This window comes from Phyllostomus discolor, chromosome 9 (assembly GCF_004126475.2).
Source record: "Phyllostomus discolor isolate MPI-MPIP mPhyDis1 chromosome 9, mPhyDis1.pri.v3, whole genome shotgun sequence".
Taxonomy (NCBI): domain Eukaryota; kingdom Metazoa; phylum Chordata; class Mammalia; order Chiroptera; family Phyllostomidae; genus Phyllostomus; species Phyllostomus discolor.
This window is the reverse complement of record NC_040911.2, coordinates 23,329,339-23,350,334: the sequence shown is the minus strand read 5'-3', so window position 1 is coordinate 23,350,334 and position 20,996 is coordinate 23,329,339.

The following is a 20,996-nucleotide window of genomic DNA, read 5'->3' as shown; positions in this document are numbered from 1 at the left end:
TGCCTTCATTCTCTGTTGTCCTTGACAAGCAAGGAATTTGAATGTCCTGGTTGCCTTTAAGGATATAGCACATAGCTACTATTTTAAAAATAAAATAAAAAAGATAAACAATGAAGGGAAGTAACCAAAGAATGAAGAGCAGTACTTCATGCTTTGGTTGTCTATACATTTCAGACCAAAGTAACATTTGGACATGAATTACCTGGACATTGTTTCCATGACTTAACCTTGTGTTCTTGAAAAGCTTTTGCCCTTCAAAGCCTAGAGACAGCTACCAAAGCTCTCTGGGAACTTACATATCACTAATACCCAAACTGAGTATCATTAGAGAGTGTGGTGTGACCTGCCCAAGGATAGACATGAGTATCTGATGAAGCTACACCCTTTCAAAATCCCAGGCATTTGTCTTTCTGCCAAATTGACCTTCTCTTGAGAAATACAGTTATTTTTCTCTCATTGAGGTGGCAAATCAGTGTGTTGACTCTTGTTTTCCTTCCATGTAAATGGGACGGAGATGGATGAAGGAAAATATCGAGGGAGCTTTGATGAATCTATGCAGTGCTTTATTACTGATGCACGCTGATTCCATAAATTTCTAGAAATGCAACACTTTAGAAGGAAGGAGGGTGGGCGTCAGAATTGAGGGCAGTGGTGACGGCCATGGAAGTTGATGCACCTTATCCGTATCTGGGCAGAATCACTCCCCCTGCACATGGGCCTCATCACATAGGAAAACTCAGATGACATCGAACAGAACTTGATGTTTTCATTAAAGTGAGAAGAGACTTTTACTTGCCTAAGAAAAATGTCTTAACTAAAAAATAGATTTTTCAAAGACCACAGACAACAGCAAGGTAAAATGTATCTGATTTATGGCAGGTTTAAAAGGTCTTCTTCCCACATGTGAGTTTAGAGTCACAGTAGGTGCCACAACAGGATGATAAATGAAGAAATAACTCAACGGGAAAGCCACAAGGCAGTGGGCTCTGGGGTGGCAGTGGTCGTGCCACTGCGCCTCAGATCCAAATGCACAGAGTGAGCACTGTAGGCAGATGAAAAAGAGAGGGCGACACGGAGAGTCAGAAAGGTGGCGTTTTTGTCCCAGGTTCACCACTAATCATCCGCACAGCCTCCGGGAAATCATTTTACCTTTCTCTACCTTCACTTTTGCATCTCTGAATAAGAATAACAATAGCCTGCTCCTCCCACTCACTGGATGTTATAAAAAATAAAATACAGTGTAATAATAGAATTAGTGCTTTGAAGAGCTCAAAGCGCCATACAAATGCAAGGTATTAATTATGTTCTAAAGGTATCGTTTCGGTGAGGGAGATTAAAAAAAGAAGGAACATATTATTAAATTACATATTTGAAAAGAAAAGAGGCACATTGGGAGGGCTGCTTTCAAGAGATATTACAAAAGCTGGCATTCTGTCTTCTAGACACGAGCCAATCCTCTCGCAAAGACACCGATCCGAGATGAGAAACAGCTGATGGTGCACAGGAGGTGAACCGTGCACCTAGGTAAATTGCAGAAATGTACTGACAAAATAAAACCGGTGACTTACATAATGAGCACCACAAATTAGCAAGCATACAAAAGACTTAACATTACAAAGACATAAGACAGAGGTTCAGGGCAAATTTAAAGCTACAGGGTGAGCTTTAAAAGGACAATTACTGGACAAGCACTCCTTCCTGCCCAAAACAGGGGGGCTGTGGAACAACAGGTAATGAAGAACCAGCCTTTGCTCAGGTCCACCCTGCCAGTGTTCTGAACAGAGAATAGCTAGCTGCTGTTTCAGGCAAAAACAATCATTTAATAAATTCTTAATGTGTATATAGTATTTATTCAGACTTATTTATTTGCTCGTGGAGGAGTAAACACAAGGAAAGGCTAGGAAAGTCTGCACCTAGAAGCTAGCTTGCAAGAAAAAAAATGAAGATATAAGAAATAGTGCTTAAATTCTAACTCTGGACCACTGCCTATATTTATAATTGGTTAGTCAGTTATTATATTTGGTTATATATTGGTTAGCTGGTTATTTTATTATAGTTAGTATTATAGTCGGTTAGAAAGATAATGAGAGGGCTTGCTCCACTATGTTTAAAAGCATCTCTGGTCCTAAGATTAAAAAATTCTAAGAGCATTTTCTTTGTTAGAAACAATATTCAGAGACATCACACTCCCAGCTGCCAGCAGAAAAATAGAAAGTAACCTGTGAGAGGTAGAGACCATTTCTTTGTATTCAGGAACTCCAGCCCCAGCTGAGAGTATGGATTCATCCTGAAGAGGAAGTCATAAAAAAATGTAGGGAAAAGTCTATATACTAAAAACTATGGCCTATATCCTGCTTCCAGAACAATGGCAACCTGACTTATATTCCCTCTGGCAGAAGAGGTTTGGAAGATGCTCTTTGGGAGAAAATTCACAAATCCAATAGAAACTATATGTAGATTCTGGCCATTAAGGCTATGGGCCTTCTCTGCACTTTGTAATGAAACTCATCACCAGTAAGTCCCATTTATACACACAGGGTTTCAACAGCTCTGGCATATGAGCAGAGAGCTTGAAGTTTCTACATAGCATAGGACAGCCTCCAACAGAAAAGATGAGAGCCAAAACATTCAAACAGGAACAAATAAGAAGAAAAAACCCAGAAAACTTGTGAGGAGAAGAAAACTTTAAAAAAATCATTATAACTCATGTTCTCGGTGATACAAAATATTGTTTAACTCTCATTTAAATAACAGCAATAATGAAAAATTGGAGGAATATATCAAAGTAGATAGAATAGTATATATAATGAACCCCTGTGTACCTGTGACTTGCCTTAAAAATTATTAACTTATGGTTAATAGCTCACCTGTAAAATATCACCCACTACCCATCCTAAATTATTTTAAAGAAAATACGGGACTAATAATGCCACCCATAAGTATTTCAGAACATACATTCGAAAGATAATTATTCTTTAAGAAAATATATCTGCAATGCTATTATGACACCAAAAAAATTATATCATCAAAAATCAGATTTGAAATATCTGGTTGTCTTACTACTTTATTTTATTTTGTATTTAATTTTATTCAAAATCAGGATCCAAATTTCAACATTGTGATTGTCATCCAGGTTGCTTAATCCTCCTTTAATCTGAAGGATTCCTTTCTTCTCTCTCTCTCCGTCCCTCTCCCCCTCTCTTTCTCTCTCTCTCCCTTTTTATCCATTTTACAATTTATTTTTGAAAAACTGGTTCATTTTCCTAGAGAGTATCTCAGAGTCTGGGTTTTGCTAATTGCATCCCTTTGGTATTATTAAACATGTTTCTCTATCCCTCATAATCCCTATTTATGGCTAATTAGATTTAGAGACTTGGCAAACTTAGGTTCAATATTTGGGCAAGAATTCTCCATATGTACTTGATATGCATTTCCATTAGTAGAGGCATAGTGTCTGGTTGTCTGTCTTTTGCAACATTGCAAGCTTTGAAAATCACTGTCTATAACTAAGTGTTTTATTTCAATAAAGGTTATAAAAATATCCTAATACTATATTTTTTCTTTTTATTAGATGGAATAAATCTATAAGGTGAAACCTCCTCTCCTCAAATATTTGATTTCCCTGAGATACATTTATATAGATAGGAAGAGCATGATAAGCACTTAACTTTTACCTTGTTAGTTTTTCACAAAAAGATAGTGCTGTATCAACCTGCAAAGATAAGGTTTTTTTCCTTAAATGTATTATAAACCCATACACTTATATATCATCGATATGCTACAATCTATCATGAAATTCTGTTCTTATTGATATTCATAGTTTCTTCAAGTTCGCTCCTGAGTCCTTGTCACGTGGCCTGGAAGTCTTTGGCAACTTTGCTTTCTGACTTGACAAGATGTTCCAGGGCTATCTTGTACATTTCCAGACTTAGGCCTGAATTCTTTTAGTTCTCCAAAGTGTTCTGTTTTTTTTTTCTAGCAGGAAATGGCACTTTGAGATCATAGTTCTTTGTTGCTTTTCAAGAAGATTTAAAAATATATTTATCCAAATATATTTATAATAGGAGCGTAAGTCCATCCAAATAGTCTCACCTATCATTCATCTCAAGACCTTTGCTAAATCCATTTCCCATACCTGGGTTTGTATCCCCAGGTATTTGCTGTCAAGGTTTTGCTTAAAATTTAGCTTCTTTAGGAATAGTTCCCTGACTACATAGATAGCAAAGAAGTGAGTGAGCATTGAGCAAATCAATGAATGAATACATAGCGCATATCATTGAACAAAAAGAAAGGTTTATTAAAAAGGAACATCAACAGTGGTCAAAAAGAGAGCTTAAAAATTAAAAATATCATAACCAAATGAAAAATTCAGGATATCAATCCAGAAGCACAAATATCTAAAAAAAACCCTCACAGATAAATTATTATATTAAAAAGTTCATAAAATACCCTAGAAATAATGCAGTTTTCTTGGAAGCGCTTAAGACAGTCTATTGAATGTCAATCATGATGGATGTGAAAGACCCACATGGAGGCATACAACTGCAAAATTTCTCAGCACTGTGGACAAAGCAATGATGCTGAATGTTTCTGCTGAGAGGAAACATATTGATTACATACAAAGGTTCGGGACATGGAAGGCCATCCAACTTTCCAACCATAACATTCCTTTGCTAAATTTTGAAGGGCATGAGTCTCAATCTAGAATAAATTATTGATCAAGTGTGAAGAGGAGAAAAAGAAAATTCTGAAGCATGTGAACTCCCATAAAGGGAGACCCCAGAATGACAGCAGGCGTGGAGAACCATGAGATCCGGCAAAGTAGGAAGGGAAGGAGGAAGGGGACGGGGGGCAGGTTGGGGAATGGGGGTGGGGAAGGAGTGAAGAGTGGAAAGAGTGGAATAAAGACTAAACTATCTGATTCATTTGAATTAACTGTGAGGTTATTTGAGGATTGTTTATTGATTGATAAATTTGAAAAATCTGGAGTAAAAAATATTAAATACAAAAAAAATGCTGAAGAAAAGAAACTCCACATGGCTTAGCTATGCATAATGCTTACAGGTTCACAATAAAGTAAATATTGCACGGTAATCTCAAATTTATGGTTTATTTATCTTGGGAGAGTAGGGGAAAAGAAAGCTCTGTGCTGATGTGGGTATGCACAGGATGGCACATGTAACAGGCCTAAATTTATTTTCCAAAGAGAAAGGAAGATGGCACTATATTTTTATGGAAAATATAATTGAATAAAAATGATACCTCTAAACATAAAAATGAAATTTTTATAAAAGATAAAGCTGAAAGAGTTAAAAAATATTATCTTGGGGGAAGAGGGAGTAGGGATGAGCAGATTTTTTTTTACCCTAGGTACACTATTAGACCATGTCCTCTAGCCCAGGGACAAGGCAGATGATAGCTTGAACAAAGTTGGATGTGGGCAAGCAGGGGCTGTCACACCTGACTTTCACGTAGGCAGTTTTGCTTCCAAACCATAGAAACTAGAAGTTCAACTGGGACAATCTTGATCTTTCCAAAGAATGCTTTCCTGACCAGGACAAGTTCCTCACAAGTTCAGATGCCCTCAGAGAACTGCCGACACTCTCCAGAATCACCCCCCTTGAGAGCAGAGGGAAAGGTAGTGTGCAACCATGAACGATGTGCATAGGGATGCTGACTGGGACCAGGGCAGCAGAAGGGATGAAAGGCAAGTGCCAGGCCCGTGACCCTAAAGAACACATAGATGCTAAGCACCTCGCTTCGTTCACAATTCAAAAGCTTCCCCTAACATGTCATCTTTGTCTCAAATTGCCCCCAAACCTCAACTCAGGCGCTAACTCTCTTACTGTAATAAGACTGCCAATGCTATAAAGTCTCTTTCCCTTTATCCTTCCTATAGCACTTACATATAGGCAAGAACTTGTTACCTTATATGTGCTCCTCTAACTCTGTATTTTTAGTGTATTCTATTTTGGTCTACAAAACACAACATAATAATTTTCCTCAATTATTCTTAGTCACACATGGAAGCTCTTAAGATGTAAGAGATTACAATGTATATTATTTAATTTATACTTTTCTCCTGTTTTAGCAAAACTAACCCCCTAATCAGTATTGTTTGTCCCTCTTGCAGTTACTTTTATAATGTTCTGGTCTTCCTATAAAATGCATTTCTACATTTATCCACTTCCATCTTGCCTGCTCAAAACTGCCCTTCAAAATTGCTGTAAAAAATCTAGATAAAAGGCATTACCTGTTGGAAGTTTGCCGCTAATAAAGGCAGCACCTACATAAACTACATGAGGTTAAGAGATGTCAGAAGCTCAATGGAGGAAAATGTTAAGATTCCAGCAACCCAACAAGGTCTGCATGTCCAACATGTCTGAAAATTCCACACCCAGGACAGACTATCTTCTATAAACTGCAAATGTTCATGTCTTATAAGAGGAAACTAAGGTCCCAGATTTTTTTTCTAAAGCAAATGTGACTGGTGGAAAGGAAAATCAATATAGAAAGGTTTCAGGAGATGGGGTGAGGCAGACAGGGGTGGGGATGGAACTACAGGAGAAGACTGAAGACACTGACCACCGCCCTTTTTGCAGCCGGGTCCCATAGCAGGCACAAGTAAAAGGAATATGATTTCTGACAAGGGTAGGAGCACGGGCAGAAATCCAGTCACTGGTAACATACACACTGATTTATGGAAACCAGTGTCCTGTGTCCAACTCTGTGATGGCTTTCCTAGGTCTGACGCCCTTTCTTTATCTTCTTTTGCATGTGGCCAAACTCCGGCTCAGCAACATGGAAGACTAAAGGAATTGAAAACATCTATCCACTATCCACATATGATGCATGGCTGGCAGGGCTCAATGGACCCTGTACGGAGCTGCTGGCAATTTATCAGTGTGGACAGTATTATTAACTACCATTTTTTCTGAGCTACTATGATATGGTAGGCATAGTACATTCAACGAATTGTTTAAAATTGAACCATGCCATGCCAGCTACTTTCCCCCTTTTACAGAAGAGGTAACTGAGGCTCAAGGTCACTCAGCTAATAAATGGCACAGATTAGTTTCACATCCAGTTCCCTTAGCTCTGAAACTCATGCCACTTCCACTGTGCTGACCTGTTGCTCTGAAAGAAGCACTTTCTTTTTTACCTCAGTGACAAGTAAGTAGAGAATATCATTTGGAATAAAAAGCCCACCGTCAGGATCTCTGAAATCATATCAATTTGGCAATTGCATAAACCACCATAAAAGACTGGCCCCGGTAAAGAGTGTATATACTCATGCTCTTGTAGATGCATGTAAATATTATAAGTCCTTGAGTGTAGTACACATATGAACTTCATAATTCACCTAATGCAAAATAATGTTGGGCTGTTTCATAGCATATATAAGCCCTGATCCAAAAAAGTTCCCCCTTTTCCTAACATTCTATTGCTTCCACACTGTAAAAATCTTGTGTATGTGCACGCTTGGGCTAACCTACATTGGTTATCTTGCTATGTAAACACCTTAGACTTTGGGTTTGGTTCAGGATTTAACCCTAATAACCAAGCGCAACTACACCCCAACTGGAAACCAGTGGAGCTGTGAGTGCACTAGCACCATCCACTACTGGAAGTTCTGTCTCTTTTAAAGTATTAATCAGAAAGGAGATTTTTAGAGTTCAAAAGCAACATGATTCATTTTCTTCTTCTTAATCCAAGATAAAGAACAGACTCCCTTCTACCCCATGCTCTTTCCATTTTGCTGACATTCTGTAACTTGATGGACATTAATAAATAGCCCAAAATGGTCAACTCAGAGATTTCTAGACAAACTTGGCAGAACCCAAAGCACTGGGCTTCAGATGGGAAAGAAGAATATTAGACTTTCTGGGGTATTATCCACCCAGTCAGAACATTTCACCATTCATCCGTCATTACTTATTTCCTCATTCCAAAATGGCCTGTTGCCATGACAACCTGCCACACACTGCCCTGCAATCGTCCCCATACACATTGCACCTTTGGCAGAGAGGCTCCCATTCTTGTGTCAGGCAGTTATAGGTCTCACATTTATGATAATTCATCAAATGTCTTGCTCAAATTCTATTTTTTTATGAGGGTATATAAGAGACTCGTACCATCTTTGCTCTACTTGGCAAAAATGAAAAGCTTTAAAATTTCTTGGCCTCTCTCAAGAAAGAAGCTTAAGGCAAATCCATTCCTCATATCTCCTAAAGGGCTTGGCATTACCCCCGGGCTGCAGGCACTCCTGATGCCAAGGTTGGCATGCTGAATCGTTATTTTCTGTAATCCAGTGCATGAAAATATGTAAAATTCTAACAGTTGCATTTGGAATTAGGTCCTAGTTTAATAGCCACTAGGGCACTCCTTCTCCTTAACTCACACCCCCACTATCAGCATCACATATCGAATAGATGTTTGCTGACAACACATTTCATGCCAAGTTGGTTTAAATGCATGAAGTTAGAGAAGGAAAGACAGGGGAGAGGTCTTAGCCAGGTACAGTGGAGTAATGAAACCCTTCAGTAAAATCATGATTGCCCTCTATTGCAGATCGGTTAACTGAGGCCAGGAAAAAGAAAGTAATTTACGTGATAACCACACAGCTCAATGGTGTCATGTTTGACATCAGGACTCTCTGGCTTCAAGGACTGTGTTATGTCCTCATCTTAATGATACAGATGGAGAGAATACACTGAGAATAAATATCACATCAAGGAATCTATATTTTTACATAATCAGCATTCAGTTGAAAGTATTTAAAAAAACGCCCCAGTCTCCATTGCTAATTTTACTGAAAGAATGCATGTATGCACACACACAAACACACGCACAGGGCTAAGCGCCTAGTTAGGGGCAGATCACACAGCCGCTTTGTTTAACTAATACAACAGAAACCACACTGAAAAGAACACACTAGAGGAGAAACAAGTCTCATATAAGCATCAGTTTATAAATGTTCAGAGCATGCACGCATGCTGTGAAAAAATTAGCAGTCAGTCTACTTTCAGGACATGGAAAGATTTTCTCTTAATGACAAGGACACAGTCAAGTTACTAAAAATAGTGAAAACACCTACACAGTGTTGTCCAATAAAAATATAATGCAATCCCACTTCTCTTGCCCTGGCTAATGTGACTTAGTGAATTGAGTACCAGCCTATGAACCAAAGGTTTACCACTTCGATACCCATTTGGGGCATATGCCTGGTTTGCTGGCCAGATCCCCAGCAGGGGTGCATGAGAGGCAACCACACATTGATGTTTCTTTCCCTCTCTTTCTCCCTCCCTTCCCTTCTCTCTAAAAATAAATAAATAAATAAAATCTTTAAAAAACCATAACCCACAAATGTGAGTAACATGTAATTTTAAATTTTCAGTGGCCATATTAAGAACCTAAAAAGAAACAAATAAAACTAATTTTTAAAATTAAGTGGTATTAACTTAATTGTCTTAGTTCAGGCTTTTATATAAAATATCCTAGACTGAGTGGGTCATAAACAAGAGAAATTTATTTCTCACAGTCCTGAAGGCTGGGACATTAAAGATGAGGCACTGGCAGTTTTGATGCCTGGTGAGGCTCTGTTCATAGTTCTCAGAGGGCTGTGTCTTCATATGGCAGGAAGCATAAGGGAGCTCTCTGGCATCTCTTTTGTAAAGGCAGTAGTCTTATTCATGAGAGCTCTACCTTAGTGACCCAATCATGCTCCAAAGGCCCCTTCTCCAAAAACCATCACATTGGGGATTAGGTTTCAATATATGAATTTGGGGGTAAGGAGGACACAAACATTCAGTCTATAGAATCGATATACCCCAAGTATTGTCATTTCAGGATATAAACCATATAAAAATGAATTAATGAGATATTTTCCATTGTTATAAACCCAGTGTATGTTTTACACTTAAAGCACTTCTCAATTTAGACTGCATTTCAAGTTCTCAGTTTGTCACATGGAGCTAAAGTTTAGCATAATAGATAGATAGCACCGCTCTATAGCATGCCCCTTGGAAAAGAGTTAAAACGGTTGTGTGTCAATACATCATCTATGCTTTGCCTTATTGGTCCCTTTGGTACATAAATAAAGGATCCAGACCAACCAGAGAACTGTGAGTGAAGGAAGACTGAAAAGGCTAGAGAGAGGTTTCAGGGATAAGTCTAGGCAGGGGTAGTTCGCATCCTAAGGGACAGAGTTAGTGCACTTACAAGTAGAACACTGAAATGGATGGGTGAGCTAAGGAAAGAAAATGAGAAGTCTTGGAAGCCAGACTTCCAGTAATGTATAGTCTCACACACCTCAGTGTTTGAGACAGGCCATGTGGAGAAGGTCAAAGAGCGTTGGATGCCAGTGCACCTTTCAGAGCAGGAGCTGGGAGCATGCACCTGAGCCCCAGCTACAGGTTCAGAAAGAGATGCCTCTGCTCGGGGAGATGGAGTGGGACAAATGGCTACAGTCATACCCTTGGTTGATAAGCATTTGGGTTAAGAAAGACTTCTCCCAGAAAAAAAAAATGGCACAGAAGCAATAGCAATGCTGAAGAAAAATAAACACAGCATCAGAAATCAATGGCAAGAGGGTGGATTGTTGTATTTTATAACTGCCATTGAGAATGTGTAGAGGAAATATTGATATATGAAAGTGTTAAACCTTTCTCCTTAATAAAACAAGAAAAAGTTAGAAGAAAGTATCAGAGAATGTCAATATTTTCCCAGGATAAGAAAGATCTTTCTAAGCATAAAATTTATGGAAGAAAGCCATTTGGGGGTGTAAGAAACAATCAATGTGTTTGTACCAAAAAATAAGACAGTTCTGAAATTCAACAAATATTAGAAGCAAATTAAAAACAATAAAAAATGAAATGTTTTATATAAGTGTGTTTTTACAAATCAATAGCAAAAATAAAAATAATAATAAGTTAAAGGCATGTATATTTAAAAAAGAAAACAATAGAAAAGACATGAATAGATAATAACCTTGCAGAATTCAAATAAATGGAAAACTAGATTATGATATTCAAACTTACCAGTAATAATTAAATAAAACTTAATTCATATACCATACATATCAAACATATCTATAGGATTGTTCATCATAGCATTACACGTATCAGCAAATGACTAAAGTAGGAGGGTTGTATGTGCCAATGAGGAGAAAATTGGTCAAATTAAAAATACACACTTATAGAATAATATTTAATGATATACTTTTGGTGTTTAGTGAACAGGAGGAAAACATAGGCTACAAATATGTATTTGATGTAACTATAAATAAAAAATGGGATACAAACTCACACATAAATTTATTTTTGTTAAAATATGTGTTTATATTTTAAGAACAAGCTATATTATACAGATTAGATTTTATGAAGAATATATGTACGATTCTATCTATACAGCTAGACTAACACATTTGTAGAAAAATAAATTTGAAATAAATATATTAAATTTTTAACATATTTATCTCTGGAAAATAGAGTTATGAATTAATGTTATTTATCTGTATTGTTTTGTATTTCTCAAGTATTCTCAGATAATCACATATTGTTTGTATCACTAAGTTACCAATAATAGAAAATCCTAAATATGAGTAGGCAGTTTGTTTAATATGGGGCCAAAGAGTAATGTGGTTACCAACGAAACTAATAGGATCTCTGTTGCTGAAGCCAAAGTACAATACAAACAGGTAATTTCTGGGTCAAGTGAAAAATGTTACCACAGTTAAATATCCAGGGACAATTATACATGCACTACGAATATGGGGACCTTGAGGAGGAAAACATCAATGTGAGTGGCAAGTCCTGGGGTCTGCCTTGTGGTGGCAATAACACTTGTCCAAGTCCTTGAAGAGCGTTTGACAAACAGACAAGGTAAAGACTTGAAATTGGAAAACATCACTGGATAAAGAGAAAACTGAAAAAATAAACAAGCAAACAAATAAAAGATAATACTGCAGAGCAGCTCATGTGCAGAGAGCCTTGTTTTATACACGTGCAGGAAATTTCTCTTCTCTACAAGTCTCTTTCTTCCAGTAAACAGTCTAGCCATCTGGTTTCCAGCCTGGGTGTTTTTGAATCTAGGAAGGATGGAGGAAGAGAAATTGTATCAGCCTCCTGGGCTTCTAGCTCAGAGACCCTGGTAGCTCTCACTAAATGGACCCTCCTCTAAAATGAGAAATCCAAGGGTAGAATAGGCAACAATTTCAGTTTAGTTCATTTAACTCATTCTTTGTTTTATGTCTTGGCCAAAGTCACAGGCTACTCATTTGGCCAAAGTCTCAAGCTAAACATTTATTATCATTAAATTCTTGCTACACAGATGGCTGAGCTTGAGTCAGATGATTAGCATGTAACTCTCAACCTCTAAGAATATGTCCCTCTTGAAACAGACATTCCAGTTAAGTGTGTATCATTAATGATCTCAATCTTTGTTCTCATATGACATTTCTTTGTTTCCATTCCCTCTGTGTCTTGCATTTTTATTTCATGTTCACGCCTAACTCGTTCTTTCTTTTGCAGATTATCTTCTCTGCACCCAGCTCTTCTGCCTCCTTCAGTGAATTTCATGTAACTAGTATGTATTGTCCACATTTGACCCACAGTGAAACACAAGGCCTATCCAGTCCACAGGAGGGTAAGAAAAAGATCCAGGAAAAAAGTCTTTTCTAAAGAAACACTCATTTGTATACCCATACTAGAGGTGCCTTTGGCTTGGGCAACTGAGGACCACCAAGAAAAGATAAATGCTTTCCTTGCTAGCAAATCCAGAGCCCAAATCATACTGTTTGACCTTTTCCAGACAGCGGCCCCCTGTATGCTGTGTTGTTCTAAAATCTTTTCACATGAAACAATCCTCTTCCAATTAATCACAAAGAACATTTCAGAGGGAGACCCCGACCAGCAACAGGGACCTAGTCAGGTATCCCAACCTTTGTAACTTGCCAATTCCTCAGGTGAACTTGAATGTTCCTCCTGAAGGTGAAATCAGTCTTCAGAGTCTGCTGAACCTTTTTAGTCCCTTGAAAGTTCTTACAGTGTCTATAAAAATTTCTGCTCTTAACCTTTCTTGTGTTATAAAAAGAACAGCCACGTTCCTCATAACTATTTGATGTCTTATATAAAACCCTTTATAAAATAAAATAAAATAAATCTCCCCAGATAGCCTCAAAAGAAAAGTTGGTTGGCGTTGTCTTTAAACGGCGTGCTTATTTAATATCGACATGAAGATAGAGTCAGGGCTCTGAATTCTGGACTGCCCATTCTGGCATTGAGGGGCACTGTTAAAACCTGCCAGTTGCTAAAATATCCCTTCCACTCCGTGGGGAGATGGTGTCAAGAGTAAAAGCCAGAAAAGGAAATGTTGGCTCACATCCAAAAACAGTTGTAGAAAAGAAGGTTCTTTCTCCGACAGCATCCTGACATGCTTTCTTCAGTTTTGCCATGAAGTTGAAATCTTTCCTCAGGAGAGATGAGTGTATATATTAAGGCTGCATGAGTGTGGTGGGCTTAGGAATTTCAAACATGGCCCAATCTGACATGAAGGAAGAAAAAGGAGGGGGGAGGCAGGAGGAAGAAATCGCTGAACCTCTAGAAAGGCCTGTCAAAAGTAAGCCATTTCAACAGGTTTATCTTTGAAATGTTTCTACTGCCAAACTCTTCTGGGTCTTCTAATATAATCTGGACCCAATCCTGGTATGATTTTATATATGGCTGCTTGGTTGTTTGATTTCTGATAGTTTGGGTCCATCATATGCATTTAGTCTGTGATTTACAGACTAAAACATGGGTATATAGAAGTAATTAACACACAACACTCTAGTATTGAAAAGCAGCTCGGAAATGCAGTCAAAATTTTAAGGGCATACCTGGAAGCAAGAAGGCATGATAGGAAAAGCACGTAAAATAAACTGCAATCTCAGTTAGCAGTGACTCTGTCACAGAAGAGACTGGCAGGCCCCTGCCTTGACTCCGGTTCACAAAGGCTCAAAAGCCAGACGGCGGTGGTGGAGGGGTGTGTCTGCACACACCTATCAGCACACGTGACTGAGCTGGAGCCAGGGGGGGCCCTGGAGCAAAAACACTTCAAAGAAGATCCCCGTGCATATTATGCATATGTTTACTAGACTCGACAGCTCTCCCTCTATTTTAAAAAAAACACAAGTAAAAACTTGGCTATTGTCCAAATAATTTCCATGACTTTAACAACAGATTGCATGTATGTTAGACCTTAACCAACTCTGTGGGTTTAATAAAACAATCTTTATTTCATTCTTTCTTATGTTTTAAAGTGTAAGAAAGGGCAGAATTTCTAACCTTAATGTCCCTCTGAATCCCTGTTAACAAGTGAGCAAAGAAATAAACCAGGTACAATTGTGTGCTAAGGAAGTTGAAAGTTAATTTCTAGATAAGCCTATATTGCCATCAAAATCTGCAATAGAAACAAAAAGCAAAATTGTTTTGATTTGTCTATTCAGTAAATTTCTGGTTTTGTTCTTCCACTAGCTAGTTGTTTATCTTTTTTATAGGAAACGGTTCCTTTGAACATCGATTTTCTCGCTTATAAAATAGAAATAATAATAATGCCTCCTTCTCAATATTATGTGATTTCAAAAGGTGCAGTGGATGGGTCTTTAGCAGACTATAAAGTGATGCTGCACACATGTTGATTCATGAGGTAGTAGTCATATCTCTGATACATTTCACTCACGAGATTGAAGAGAAAGGATATTTTATAGCTTCTTAGATTTTAATCAGTTTCTAATACACTGATTTCATGGTCATAAAATATTAGAGCCAAAAGACATCTCAGACATCATCTTGCTCAAACTTCCTTGTTTTTAAGACCCAGAGAGTTTGTGATGTGCTCAGCATCAAATAGCAAACTGAAGTTAGGGTCATGCATAGCATGCAGACAGGTGTCCTCAGTACACCCATCTGTGCTACCGGCTACTGCGAGCTAGCTTAGTAGTCTCTTTGACAAGATGCTCTGACTTTTTGCAAAAGATTAGATTAACAAATCTGGCCTTAAAGTGATTTCTATAAAGTAAAATTTCTATTAACCCATTAGTTCTTATAATGTAGTTTAGGGAAAAATGATGCCATGGAAACAGGAGCCAGAGAAATTTTTTAAAGCTATAAATTCAATCTTCTCATCCTTTTGCTTAAACCTTTCTATCAGCTCTCTCTGGGCCTTATTATAAAAACTCCTCAGCATCTCCTGCAAGGTTCACATGCTCTGATTCCTGCTGGCTTACACAATCTCTGCCCTGTTGCAACACCCTTTCATCAGTTATAATTTGGCTTATCCCTGCTTTTTCTTTTTTTTTCCAATTCTGAGATCAGGTAATGATGATGATTTTTCCTCAGATCACTGGAGATACCTCCCGCAACTTCCCTAGTCTCATTTCTATCTCCCTATTTGGCCCATGATGCTCAGCCCTCTAGCATGGTCTTATGGGTATTTTGCATGTAGAGTATCAGCCTCTGCCACTAGAACATAAGCTCCATTAGGGCACCAATTCTTGTCTTTTTTACAAACTACTGAATCCCCAGCATGTAGCTAAATCAGCTACTTAGCACTAGCCTAGCATGTAGTAGTAACCATTAAACTATTTACTAACAAATACACAATTGAATTAATGAATAGGTAAATGAGTGGACTACCAATAACTTTTGGTAAAAAAGATGCTAAGGTGGTGATCAGAACACCTTGCAGTTCTGACCTGGTTATAGCACATTGGCGCCCAGGCCTGTGTTAAAAAACTTATGTGAGAAAATACCAGCTCTTGATATCAAGATCAAGGAAAACCAAAGACAAACTTTACTGTATCAGAATTTCACATCAAACCAGTCCTTAGCATCAGGTAGAGTCATTAATTTTACGAATTAATAGGTAAATATTTTAAGAACCTTAAATATTCAAGGTGTACAGCATACAGGGGAGTGAGGGAGACCACAGGTACTTAAGATTCAGTCTCTAACATTAAGTCCAAATAGTTTGCTTTGAGATCTAAGGTACAAATATGCAGCAAATTGTGTAACAGTGCAAAGTTGAATAAATATCTTCAAAATTTAAATAGCAACTGTTATGGACACCATGCTTTTGTTCCCTCCAAAGTTCATATGTTCAAATATAATTCTCAGTGGGAAGGTATTTGGCTGGAGTTGGGGGCCTTCTGCAAGTGATTAGATATAGGGCGGAGACCTCATGAATGGAATTAGTGACCTTATAAGAGGCCTGCCAGGAAGCCAGCTAGCTTTCTGTCCAACACGTGATGATACAAGCAGAAGTCATGAGTCTACAATCCAGAAAAGGGTTCCTACAAGAACCTGGCCATGCTAGCACCTCGATCTCAAAGTTCCATTTCCCATAACTGAGACATAGATTTCTGTTGTTTTTAAGCCACCCAGTTTACAGTATTTTCTTATAGCAGCAGGAGCTAAAATAGCAATGAAGAAAGACATGAATGATAAAGTCTATCTGATTATGTCTCGTAAGTAGAGCAATCAAAAAGCAGTACAACTTCAAGAGAAAAAAAATGTTTCACACTGGTACAAACTGGTAAGATTTATGTAGAAAGAATTTTGTTGAGTATGAGTAAACTAATTTCCTTGGTTTCCTGTTTTCCTCAGACTGTAGTTTCTTTTACTGCTCACATTCTTGATAAGGAAATGGTTACAAAGACTCAGAGTATATATTTTACACCTTTCCCCAAGTATCATTCTAGCACCTCTACCCCAGAATCCTCTTCTGCCAGGGATTAAAGAAAGTGTCAGGTCCCAGGGACACTGCACCAGCCAAGTTCAAGGTAATTGAACTCTAGGGTAAGATCCCAATTCCACTGGATTTGGATGTACTTGCTGATGCTTTTGCCTTTGCAATTGAGTCCCCGCTGCTAGACTCAGGAAAAGAATGTATTCTTCTTTACCTTGGTTCAACTTTGTAAACTAGCACTGATCATAGCGTATCAATGGTGTTTGTCAAATACTTGGAGGACAGTTAGAAAAATGGATGAATAGTTGGATGCATTTGCAACAGATAATATCTGTCAGATAATTTCTTTTGTCCTAAGCCACAAGCCCTGTTCTCTGCAGGAAGTTGGGGAAAGTCAGTTGAAACTGACTCATAGATGTTGACATCACAGAGACTTGGGTTCAAAACCCAGTTCACCACTCTAGCTTTGTAACTCTGAGCAAGATCATTTAATCTATGAACCTCAGTCTCTCTGTCTTTAAAAAGTTTCAAATTTATCATAAATTTACTTTTCAAGATGAAGAATAATGAATGAGATTGTGTATATAATTATTTACTTTTTTATTTGCAGACTGATAGAATTTTTCCATACCTGATCTGAAAAGAGGATTTTTATTTATTGATTGTTTGGCTTTCCTTTTTCTCCAAACCTAAAACCATATTAGAGTGCCTGATGCTTTTATCCATACCTGATAATAGTTGTGTTGCTGGTTTGTTTGTTTTTTTTTTTAATCCTGACATTTTCTGGGGGTAGGAAGCCACACAAAGCACCATAATAGGGGAACCATTTTACCACATACCTTAATATACAGAGTCTGGCACAAATAATGCCCTTTTAATTACAGTTTTTTATTATAAAATCATAAGATGTAGTTCTGTAACATAACAATATCACACTCAAGCACACCATATGACATTTTAGGTGAAATGTTCAAATTAAAACTATAAATTATTACACCCATATTATTACCCTACCAACCACACTCTAGCAGGCCTTACTTCTGCTGGACCCTATTCATACAACATACTGCTTCTTGGTATAATGCATCATGAATAAACTTGAAAATAAGATTTAATTTAAGTTTTTTCATATTCTTTCCATTTTGGCACTCACTTAAAAAAACATTTCCACTCATCACTGCTTATTGTTCTTCCACAAGGAACCACAAAATTTGAAGGTGGTTAAGCTATGTATTTATTTTAAATCTCAGGCTCTTTCATCTCTCATATCTTTCTCCATTTTCCATCATTCTGTGACTCCAGCTCTCTCTCCTTATCACTTTTGCACTGCACCCAGGCTTGGGGGCCATGGAAGAGCTCATCACTTCCTGGACAAGAGCATCCCTATCTCGCAGGAGCAGAAATGGGATGCACGAGTTCATTATCGGTGAAGAAGGGGAGAATGAGCATAACATTCAGAAAAGCTGCTGCGGCGGACCCTGTGCAAATCAGAGATTTGTGGAAATGATCACATTTCTACAGGCTGCCTTCTCTCCACAGCACGTTCTGCTCATTAATTCATTAATCTTTGTACCATCCCTGCAGCGGAGGTAACTATTATTAGCTTCGGTTTGTAGATGGAGAAATAGAGCTAAAGTACAGTAAAGTTCAGCAACTTGCCCAAGATCACAGTGGGAAATGTTGTTGGGAGTGGGATCTGAGCCCAGAAGTCTTGTCTCCCAAGTGTCTGCTCTAACAGAGACACCCCCTCCCACCCAACCATTAGCATAATGGTTAAGGGAAGCTGTCATTTTATTTCTTGGAGTTGCATTCACCTAAGCTACTGAACTCTCCTGAACACACATACAGCCGAGTTGTTCTAACATTTACACTGCCAAATGTCTGCATAATTCCTCTCTTTTCCTTGCCTAGCTGTCAGCAGCTGCCCGACCTGACAGAATGCACCCACTTGGTCAGGAAAATATATTTTTTGAAAAAAAAAATAGCATTATACTTTAGCCCGGTGCTATGCAAGAAGCAGGGTATTGTCACCAAGTGAAACAGCACATTTCTTTCTGAAAGGAAAGGCATATTATTATTTTTATGCACTGGCCCTCCCTGTGCATCCCACCCTAAAGTACAAATGACATTTCTGTTTATCACCATGATGTTGATGATGAAAAAGATCTGACAGTCAAGATGTTTGGCTGCTCAACTTGTAACTCCCGACTTGATTTCAGAAGACCTGTGAAGTAGATCAGGGAGGAGACCAGTGTGGGCAGAGGGCCCACCATATATCTTGCACTGTACTGCATTCGCTCGTCAGCAAAGAGCTGCAAGGGGGGGTACTGGTGCTCTGGTTATAACTTGAGATTATAAACCAGTACAATCATGTTCCTTTTAAAGGGAAGAATCTGAGAAGAATTTATCGCATATTGAGCTACAGGATTTAGACCATCACTAATCTTCAGAGAAGCAAACTTGACCCAGGTGGCTTGGCTACCAATCAGAGCCAGGATTTGAACTCAGTTCTGATTCTAACTCATGACAAATCTATATATTATGTATCAGTGATACTGACCTTACTTCAGTTAAGCTCCCCTGTAAAATCTTTACTCTTATAAAAGAAGGGCTTTGCATTAAAAATCATTTGCTAAGCATGAGCTCAGGACTGTGCTGGGTTCTTGGGATTCCAGCCATGTGTACACAATAGGCTTTCACGTCGCATTGTGATAACTGCTATGCTTGAGGTGGAAACAAAATGCTGTAAGAGTGAGGTAGTCCAGCTTAGACTGCAGCGTAAAAATCTGGGGGCTCGGCTTATCTAGAGGAGCTTAGTGTTAGGTTCAATCACAATCAAGGTATCCAGGTAGACAAATAAGTCCGAATTAGCTACCATGCGCCAAGCAATGTGATGAATCACCTCTCCCTTCACAGATGCTGAAACTAAGTTGAGAGGGCGGATGTGGTAGTAAAAAGCACAAGGCCCGCTAGTGACCGAGCAAAGGCTGAGTCCAAGCTCACCTGGCTTCCCGGCATGCTCGTCACGGTGACAAGCTCCTTCACCCACAGCACCCCCAAACTTTCTGCACGTCTGCCACAGAGTCAGAACCCTTCTCCCTTCCTCTGACTTTCCTCTTTGTTTCTCTGGTAAGTTCACTGGGAAAAGATAATTAGTCTTTCCCAGGAAATGGTTTTTAACTCTATATTTAGTCTTTGATGAAAAAACTTACTAAATGTGGTACCGAACCAGAGTTGTTTTTAGAATTTTTGTATGAAATATATGTCTAGAAATATGTAGATACAGAACTGTACTAAGCCATGCTTATGTCTGAAGCAAACACCAGTGTAACCACTCCACAGGTTAAGAAATAAGGCTTCCAGCACCTCGGAAGCTCCCAGGTGGCCCTTTCCTTTCCCGATAAAGGAAACTATTATCCTGACATATAGAATACCCTCCCCATTTTATTGTCCTCACAAACATACATTGAATAAAAGTAGCAAGATATAAAAAAAAATCATAGACTGCAATTCCACCCATAAAAGCTAAAAATAAAACTATATTTTTAGAGATATGTACATGTGTGACAAAACTATTAAGAAAAACAAATAAAGAGTGATTATTTAAATAATGTAAGTCAAACCATGTTGTTGGATACAAAATAAACCCTTCTCACCTAGCCCGCAGGTGTGTGCAGATCTGGCACCGCCCGGCCCTCTGAATGGATCTCCCTTCACCCCTGCCTTCCACACATGCTGACTTCAGCCAGTGCCAAGAGCACAGCAGCCTTACTGTGCCTCTGGGCCTTTCCCACTGCTCTCTTTCCCGGGACCTTTGCACCGCCGACACCTTGTCGCTCAAATATCAGTTGAACCACCCTTTCTCAGGGTGGTCCTCCCCCACCACCTTCAATCGAAATTAGATCAATTCACTTTATCATATTTCCATCATAGCATTTATTATTACTGGCATTTTATTATTTATTTGCTTATTTGTTTGATCATGTCTGTCTGTCCCTACAAGAATATAAACTCCATGAAGGTAAGGGCCGCCACTGTCTTGTTGACCCCATTGTCTCCTCGGTAACTAGAAATGGACCTGCTCTAGTAGATGTGGAATAAATAGCAGCTGAGTACACTGGTCAAAGAGCAAATGGTTCTCTGCTTAGATGTGAACCAAACACTTAGAATGTACAAATTCTTTCTAGCAGAATTCAGATCTTGTGGTAGAGAAATGGCCAGTGGTAAGAACCCAACATCTGAAGAGAAAGAGAATAGACCCAGTGGAAGAA